The sequence below is a fragment of the Schistocerca cancellata genome, chromosome 3 (assembly GCF_023864275.1).
Source record: "Schistocerca cancellata isolate TAMUIC-IGC-003103 chromosome 3, iqSchCanc2.1, whole genome shotgun sequence".
NCBI classification, from domain to species: domain Eukaryota; kingdom Metazoa; phylum Arthropoda; class Insecta; order Orthoptera; family Acrididae; genus Schistocerca; species Schistocerca cancellata.
This window is the reverse complement of record NC_064628.1, coordinates 801,194,459-801,204,559: the sequence shown is the minus strand read 5'-3', so window position 1 is coordinate 801,204,559 and position 10,101 is coordinate 801,194,459. Positions and strand designations below refer to the sequence as shown.

The following is a 10,101-nucleotide window of genomic DNA, read 5'->3' as shown; positions in this document are numbered from 1 at the left end:
GGAACATCCAGCTTCTCTTAGTAATTTTTCACGATCTCGTTCAAACTCAGTGAGATGTTGGTAATGGAGTTTTTTTTACTAAGATGGTATCTGTTCTTTCGGACATGTCCGAAAGAACAGATACCATCGGTGACCAAGCAGTTCGTTAGAATGAAATTACAATGAAATGAACACCCTTAGCTGCTTACAGGCGTTGACATACGTCAACGGGGACAGATGAAAATGTGTGCCCCGACCGGGACTCGAACTCGGGATCTCCTGCTTACATGGCAGACGCTCTATCCATCTGAGCCACCGAGCCGGCCAGGGTGGCCGAGCGGTTCTAGGCGCTACAGTCCGGAACCGCGCGACCGCTACGGTAGGTGGCCGATGAGCCTTATATATATATATATATATATATATATATATATATATATATAAGGCTCACCGGCCACTTGACCATGTTCTTCTCTGTGGACGTAATGTGCTGTTCCAGTCTCTTCTGTACCTAAGGTCCATCACCGTTCCCTTTGGATCCCTACGTAATTCGGTGCTCTCCGATACACACGATCGAACAGCGGAGGAGTGGTACTCAAGCGTCAACTTTAGGTTACAATATCTCCGGATGTAATTAACATTTTACAATGCAACAAACGGCACTGTTTACGTATTTGTTTATATTTTCAGATGTGCTAACAAAACTAACGGGGTCCATTGAAAAAAACGTAGGTTTGTGTTAAAAAACATACTTCCTTGCATTTTCTTATGGTTTGTATTAACCAATTACACTAGCCCCTCTCCTCACGTTCGGTCTGTGGAATCGATTCGTCAGTATTTGATGTGGTTTACGAAATATATCCAGCGGTAACGTTAGGGACTCACCCTGTATATATAAGCTCTCGGACAGAAGGCCTTCTTCTGAAATAGGCAACATAACGCACAGATTCACGCAAATGAGGCTCACCAACACTGACATGGATGATAATCAGTACATGCTAGAAGAAAATAGAAGCTTTGAAATTCGATACTACCGAAGGAAGTTGATGACCAGATGCGAAAATTGGGTAACTGATAAACCTGTTCCAAATCGAATCGTGGCCAAAAGAGATTTATGGCATAATTTTTCTAAAAGAAGATATTGTTTGGTGTGACGAGACAGGCTGTCCGGAATAAATAGATGTAGTCAGGGGAAACTGGCGCTGTGACTGAGATTCGGACTGCGTAAGACACAGAGTGCCAAGACACTCTTGCCGTTGCTTCTCGTTTCGTAAGGCGTATCTCTCTACATACAGTAGTATTGTTGCAGGCTCGCTGAATATTCTGCACAGAATCATACATTACTATTACTTCATATCTAAGTCTACGTGTATTAATTTAATAATGGTTTTGCCTGATTCTCTGATTTTCTACAAAATTTTCCCGTTGTATAGCTATATTCGCTATTCGATATAGAGCATTACTGAGTTACTTACCGAACTATAGTCTCTGTGTTCTTTGTTAATGTTCTTTATTTTCAAGTGTGACAGTCCCGTAATTATAGTCTAATAATGAGAGACATACTTGCAGCTAATTTCGATAGTGTTGTACTAGTCCACAACTCGACGTGGAGTTAGAACTTGCAAACGTCTCTTACCTCATTTACTGGCCTCATGTAGACGTGTAGGTGTCTGCAGTGTTAAGTAATGCATCGAAGTTTTTCTTACAGTAGTGTGCTTACGTAAAATTATCGATTTAACAGAATTCCATAGGCAGCGAATAAATGCAGACGGACATATGTGGCTGCCTCATGATTAGCACAATATGTGTTACTTGTTGCTAGGTTGTTCTTATGCTGCCGTTGTAGTTTCATTTCCGCTTACAGACGCCCAGAACGGCATCGATTTGAAGCAGTGATGGCCAGGAGCGCCAGTTATATTCTACGCTACAGAGGAAGCTCAGTTGCAACTGTTACAGGCACTGTTTGGAACTGAAATGTCAACTGTAATCTGATTGTAGCGGGATTATTAGAAAATAAATTTAAAATATTGTGAATAGTGCGTACGTTTCATATCAACAAATTACTCAGTTAGTTATTTATGAATTGCTTATCATTTCTATAAAGTTTATTTGGCGTACAAGATTCAACTGTAACTCGGCGTAAGCTCAAACATAACATCGTTGCAGAATACGGTTCCGTCTATTTAAATAAAACACTATATTTTCTAACCCAAACATGTTTCGGCTCATTTGCGCTTCCGCGTGTTTTTATTTTATTTAACTCTGGAAACGTGAGATGTTTTGTGCTTTGTGATAACATTCGGAAATAAAAATTACACCTCAAACATTTTTATCTAAACTTTCTTTTATCCCCATTATCGGTTCGAGAGGATTCGGAGAACATTCATTACTGATCGCGCAGCTTTGTCATCTGTGACAACTCGATGTTTTTATGAAGATATTTGAAGAGCTTTCACCGTAATTTCGTTGCGCGAAAATATTTCGTTAATGCTACAAGTTTGTTTCGATGTTGTTGTCATCACGCATATGTTTCTCCTATGAAGATGGAAGTGCATAAAACACCGTGCACGCTATTTTCAATAACAGCACTCGCAAGCTTTTGCCAAACAGAAGCTCCAAACACAGTGTTTGATTTCATACTGTATGCGTGGCTTCAGCTGATGTTCGACTGTTTTCTTACGTCGTCTGACGTTCCATTTGAAATTCTATTGTTTGCTCAAGTGTTCTCTCTCTCTCTCTCTCTCTCTCTCTCTCTCTCTCTCTGTGTGTGTGTGTGTGTGTGTGTATTGTTCATGCTTGCCCTTTCTTGTGTGTATTTTTTTACGTGTTTTCGTTGTCTTTCTTGTTTGATGCTTTCGGCATACAGAACACTGTGTCCCTTTACATGTGTCTGACTAGCAGTCATTCCTCGCCATGTGAGGCTGCTATCGCCTGGACGGGTTTATATCGATAGGAGGTCCGTGGTCATAATGTTCCGGCAGATCCGTGTAAGTAAAAAAAACTGATATCAACACTGACGGTCAATTTCAAGCAGTTGTATGTTAAAGGGAACGTGTTTGCTTTGTTACATCAGAACCAGCCAAGATCTTAGTTTGACAAAAACAGCGGAAAATTGAACAGATACTGAATCAGAGTGTTTAAAAATCTGCTTACATCACAAGCTTTGCAGTAAGGTAAAACACAGGAGCAGATGTGCAGCAAGCATATGGTGCAGCGAAATATGCTCCGTATATACACAGAATGGGAGGCTGCAGTCGGCCGCGGACGTGGTAGCCATCCAAACACTCGGATTCTCTTGGGGCAGCCAGTAGCCGGTCGCCCACAAAAAACTGGAGCAGGGGGTTCAGCGATTACACCGGAAGGCTGTCCTGGGCCAACTCTGGGGGGCGGCGAAATATCCCACCGGCAACCAGAGTCAGAGCGGTAGTCATGTACTACGATAGTACGCGAAACAGTTACACAATGAACTAGGTCGCACTTTATTTTTCCACATCAACTGTAAATTTCACACTAAATGGTAATACACTTTACTTGGTCGCCAAAATATTTTATTTTTATTTTTTATCAATTGGGGATGCTTTGAGTTAGAACCTCTTCGTCAGATCTGTTGAAAGCACTACGAAGTACCCTGTCGCCTGTTACTCCATTTCGTAACATAATGCAGAGAAGGATGCGACAATTTATTTGTATTGAATTTGTCATTTGCTAATGGTGTTCTCATTAGATGCGTCGTGGCGATAAAAAAATTACTTTGGCGAGAAAAAGTATATTACTCTTTAGTGCCGAAGATAGTCACAAATTTCCCGAGAGGGTTTTTGTATAAAATATAAATTACGCATTTTCGCACACTGACGTCATCAAACATAAGAAGAAAGGAACAATCAGTACAGTCAGATTTTGTACGGAATCGTACATGCACAAACGCAAACGATTAATTATTTCTTATTGAAACTGAAGATGGCAATCTGCCGAAACGTGAGATTTACACTTCGCAGGAAAAGTTTCTCAGGAAATTTCCATCTTTGGTGCTGAATTGTCGTCAATAATAGGGAGAATCCTATCGTCAAATCATTTAAAAATCACCACACATTACCAATCACCATGTCGCCTCTTACTCTAGACCGTACAACGCAAGGGAGTAGGAATCGACAAAGTACTGTGTAGTGATTTTAACTGATTTGATAATGTGGCTCTCCTTTAATGCGTCATAAGATTGTAAATAAAAAACTATATTGACGACCAAGACAACCATCTTACCATTTAGTGCATAAATTACAGCTGGAAAGGTAAAGTGCCATACAGACACTTATAAAACAGATAGATAAGTAGCTAAACCGCATAAAATTGGTATCATGAATAGTTCGTTGTCGAAACCGCAACGAAATATGTCCTGAGTGTGAGGGTTCTGCCAGAGTTATGACCTTATAATAGACAGTTGTGGCTGTGAGAACCGTAGTATGCATGATTTAAAATTAAGCTATGACAAATTAATACAGGACAATGGAAAAGAAAAGCGCGAATGTGCCATATAACGATAAGTTTGGCTTTAGGGAAGCTAAACCCACCAGAGGCGCAGTTATGACGTTGCGCTTGATAATGGAGGAAAGACTTAAGATGAAACGTCTAGTCACATTCATAAGACATTTCGACTTAAAAAAAGCGTTCGACAATATGAAATGATGCAAGACAACTAAGATACTTAAAAAATAAGAGTAAGCTATACAGAAGAACGGATACAATACAGAACATACACTGAAGCGCCGAAGAAATTGGTATAGGCATGCTTATTCAAATACAGACATATGTAAACGCCCGCATCTCGTGGTCGTGCGGTAGCGTTCTCGCTTCCCACGCCCGGGTTCCCGGGTTCGATTCCCGGGGGGTCAGAGATTTTCTCTGCCTCGTGATGGCTGGGTGTTGTGTGCTGTCCTTAGGTTAGTTAGGTTTAAGTAGTTCTAAGTTCTAGGGGACTGATGACCATAGATGTTAAGTCCCATAGTGCTCCGAACCATTTGAACATATGTAAACAGACAGAATACGGCCCTGCGGTCGGCAACGGCTATATAAGACAACAAGTGTCTGGCGCAGTTGTTAGATAGGTCACCGCTACTGCAACGGCAAGTTACCAAGATTTAAGCGAGTTTGAACGTGGTGTTATAGTCGTCGCACGAGTCATGGGACACAGCATCTCCGAGGTAGCTAAGAAGTGGATTTTCCCGTGCGACCATTTCACGAGCGTACTGTGAATATCACGAATCCGGTAAAACATCAAATCTCCGACATCGCTGCAGCCAGAAAAAGATCCTGCAAGAACGGGACCAACGACGACTGAAGAGAATCGCTCAGCGTGACAGAAGTAAAACCCTTCCGCAAATTGCTGCAGATTTCAATTCTTGGCCATCAGCAAGTGTCAGCGTGCGAACCATTCAATGATACACCATCGGTACGAATTTTCGGAGCCGAAAGCCCACTCGTATACCCTTGATGACTGCATGACACAAAGCTTTACGCCTCGCCTGAGCCCGTCAACAGCGACATTGGACTAGACATTGGATGACTAGAAATACGTTGCGTGGTCGGACGAGTCTCGTTTGAAAGTGTATCGAGCAGATGGACGTGTACAGGTATGGAGAAAACTTCATGAATCCATGGACCCTGCGTGTCAGCAGGAGACTGTTCAAGCTGTTGGAGGCTCCGTAATGGTGTGGGGCGTGAGCAGTTGGAGTGATATGAGACCCCTCGTACGTCGAGATACGACTGTGATAGGCGACACGTACGTAAGCGTCCTGTCTGATCGTCTGCATTCGTTCACGCCCATTATGCATTCCGACGGACGGAATGAAATTCCAAACGGACTATGGGATACCCCACACGTCCAGAATGGCTACAGAGTGGCTCCAGGAAAACTATTCTCAGTTTAAACATTTTCCCTGGCCACCAAACTCCCCAGATATGAACATTATTGAGCATGTCTGGTATGTCTTGCAACGTGCTGTTCAGAAGAGATCTTAACCCCGTCATAATCTTACGGATTTATGGACAGCATTGCGGGATTCATGATATCATTTCCCTCCAGTGCTACATCAGGCATTAGTCGTATCCATGCCACGTCGTGTTGCGGCACTTCTGCGTGTACGTGGGGGCCATACACGATATTAGGTAGGTGTACCAGTTTCTTTGGCTCTTCGGTCTATAAGTACCAAGAGAACTACAACAATGGAACACTAGGAAAGAAGCGGTCGGATTAAAAAGGGTGTCAGGCAAGGATGTAGTTGTTCTGCACTGCTATTGAATCTATCCGTCGAGGAAGCAATGATGGAAATAAAACAAAGGTACCGGAGTGGTATTAAATTCATGGTGATCGGATATCAACGAAAACATTCGCCAAAGGCACTGACGTCCTAAGTGAAGAAGTACAGAGACTGTTAAATGGAATGAAAAATTTACTGAGCACAGATCATGCACGGAGAGTGAACCAATGAAAGAAGAAAGTAATAATGTACTAGAAGTAAACCTGACATCAGAATTGGTGTCCACGTAGTAGATGGGGTGAAGGACTTCTGCCACTTCGGAAGGAAAATAACGCATGACAAGCGAAACTGGAATATTACAAGCAGGCTATAAAAGACGAACAGAGCATTCCTCGGTAATAAATGTCAATTTGTATCAAAAATACGTCTTAATTTGAGGAAGACATTTCTGAATATGTACGTCTGGAGTATGACATTGTAAGAAAGTGAATCATGCATGGACTGAGGAAAAACCAGAAACTAAGAGCATCGAAATGCGCGAGGTGTTGCCTCAGAAGGATGCTGAAAACAAGGAAGTCCTCCAGACGATCGGCGAGGAAAGAGATATGAGCGAAATACTGACGGAAAAGGGGACAGGATTAAGGGAACTAGAGGGAGCTGTAGAAGACAAAAGTTGCAGGTGAAGACAGGGATCGGAATATATCCAACAAATGACTGACGACTGGCGCTAGTGCTCTCTGAGGTGAAGAATTCGATACATGAAACGAAGTCATAGCGCATCACACAAATGACTAGAAAAAAAATTGCAATAGTCATAAGCTGTTAAGAATCATTTCATAAGCTAAATACAAAAATAAATCATGTTTTAAAAAGAATATACAGGATTTCCCACGGTCAGTATCTAGGGCTATAATAGTAACGATTATTCGAAGCAAAAAATTATCTAGTAAACCTGATTTCTAAAATGCATAACGGAAGACCTTTGAGCACTGCTCCATCTTCGATACTACGAAACACATCACTTCTACTGAACAAATGCTCACAGCTCCTCGGGTATGCATTTTAGAGCCCATGTTTACTAGACAATTGTTTCTTGTTTTGGTCCATACGATGTCATCCCAAAACATAAAAATCGATGTGTCGCACTAGTAGAGATTTGTTTCAGAGTATCTAAGATGAAGAAGTCCTCATAGATCTTCCGGTATGCATGTAGCGCCCATGTTTATTAGACATTTTTGCTTAATGATCGTCCCTGTCATATCCCTGAATACTGACCACTCCTTCTGGGAGGTCCTGTATAGATACCCCGCTTTTATAGACATTTCATTAATGCTTGCTGGGTTGTATAGCGCTACAAATTGAAGACGTCGGCAAAATCGTCTTTTGGTTGAAATTTAGAGTATATACATCAATTTCTACGCATTCGCTAGATATTCCACTCATTCGTTGCAAAATTTTCTCATTTATGTTTCTTGGGTGTTGATTAAATATCGTCTTCTTCATTTTCTCGAAAATATAAACAACTACAAAACAAGATTTCAGTACACCTCCCCCCCACACACACACTCCTTCAAAATTTGAACAACGCATTCGATGAGTAACCTCTTTCAGCACAAAATTCTTTTCTATGGCCGTTTCATGGTTTTGGAGCAAGAACACATCTTAATAATGAGCTAGAACGCTATCTGCCTTGCTTTCTTTTCTTTTTGCATTCTCTCTTCTTTCTCTGTCAATTTTCTCAGCCTGTGCGTTTGAAGTCCCTCACTACACAAGGATGTGGGGCTCACTTCAGGACCCCCTCAACTTTCTCCCCCACTAGCATCCTCTGCCGGGCTACGAAGCCTCTCCTCGCTCAATAAGCTCTGAGAGTGAACTGTTTCGAAAGACGTTTGGAAAAAAAAATCTCTCATGAATTCGAAGAGTCTTATGTGTGATAATGGTTTGGAAGGTAATAGTGTGTTCTTTGTTGGAGAATGTAATTTGTTTTAGTCTCTCAGAATCTTTTAGCAATGTAAAGTCAATAAACTACATAAACAAAAAGTCTTGTTAAGACTTAATTTCTTTTATTTAGTAGCTAACCTAAGATGTGATAAGAACTATAACTTTACTTGTGGTCTCACCAATTACTGTTGTTATCGTAAGGGATTGCTATGCAATGGTGGAATGGAAAATGAAACTCACGAATAACAAAACTACAGCGAAATTAATTTCAAACGAGTTTTAGTGGCACACTTCAAATATTACCACAGTATTCTTATTGACGCAATTATGTACTGTTCTTCGGTTAAAGAACTGCGAGAAAGGAAACGCTGCGAAGTGACAATGCGGGGTTTCAATTTCTTTCTTGCAATCACAGATGCGATAGAGGGGCATGTCAGCTCCTCACGTACTGCCAATACAAAAGTACCTATCACATAGTTTCGTCCTGCGGGTATTTCCGGCTGTAAATAGACGTTAAAGATTGGCAATCTGGAAACATTGTAATCACTTGTGTGGTTAGTATCTCTGACAGCATATGCGTGCAGTGCAGCACAATTGGTGGAATGGATAGCGTTTTGGGTCAGACAAGTCAGAAATAGACAGTTGAAACAAATGACCTGTCATAGGACAGAGTAACTACAAAACAACACCAATTTCTAGATGCTAAAGATGAGTGTACAATTAAATAACTCAACATCTGTTAGTTATTTATACTACATGCAGTACGCCCGTTCAGATGTAACACGTTAGCAACCAGTGACAATAATAATTTTCGTACTAATAACCGCAGGACGTTTACAGAAGAATGCACTGTCGTCAGAGGAAATGCCCAAAGCGGCCGGCCCGCCTGCACGTTCAAACACTGTGCGACTCGCTGAATCACTCTGGACTCTTCGTAACACGGCTGCATTCATATATACAAAAACAAGACGAACACGGGCTATCAGGTCTTCCACATATGTCGGCGAAGTAAAATGCACAGGCTGCTTCAAGTGTCCCCACAGGAAGAAATCCGGGGGATTTACGTTAGCTGAACGCGGAGGCCACAGAACTGAACCTCCCCGTTCGAGCCATTTCCCTGGAAATGTTCTGCCTAAATACCGTCACACATTAATTCCAAAGTGTGGAGGTGCACCATCCTCTTAGAACGATAACCTGTGCCGAAAGTGAACTGGAATATCATACAGCACGTCAGGCGAATGGTTTGAGAGGAATGTATGATACCTTCGTGCAGTCGACCGGTCAGACAACAATAGCGACCCAGTGTCCTGCCTCTCAATATTCCGGCCCAGATGTCGATGCTAAAGCGAACTTGATGTCGACGGTCGCGGGTGACGTGCGAGGTAATGTCACACCTATGGTGGGCTTTGTTCATACTGAAGACACACTCACGAGTGAACGTACCGAGCGAGGTGGCGCAGTGGTTAGCACACTGGACTCGCATTCGGGAGGACGACGGTTCAATCCCGCGTCCGGCCATCCTGATTTAGGTTTTCCGTGATTTCCCTAAATCGCTCCAGGCAAATGCCGGGATGGTTCCTCTGAAAGGGCACGGCCGACTTCCTTCCCTAATCCGATGAGACCGATGACCTCGCTGTTTGGTCTCTTTCCCCAAAACCAACCAACCAACAACGAGTGAACGTTGCTTCATTCGACCATATTAGTGTTTATAAAGTAATCTTCGGCTTTCTGTTGTTGTTGGAACGATTCACAGAATTGCATCCGTAGATGCCGGACTGCAGGATACAGATGTTGCGTTAAAGAATAATGACGGGGGTGCAGCCCATGCTCGTGTAGCACGTTAACGACCGCGCGTTGCGAGACACGCAGCTGCCTTGCTATGCGACGTGTACTTCGCTGGGGTTCTTGGTGTATGACCTTCATAATAGCTTCC

The 10,101-nt window shown here is 42.4% G+C and overlaps 1 non-coding gene across 1 annotated transcript; it reads right to left on the bottom strand.

Annotated features, from left to right (window-relative positions):
- Positions 1-227: 227 nt before the first annotated feature.
- Trnat-ugu (transfer RNA threonine (anticodon UGU)) lies at positions 228-301 on the bottom strand. Its single transcript has one exon. It is a non-coding gene; the product is annotated as a tRNA-Thr (tRNA).
- Between the last annotated feature and the right edge of the window lie 9,800 nt (positions 302-10,101).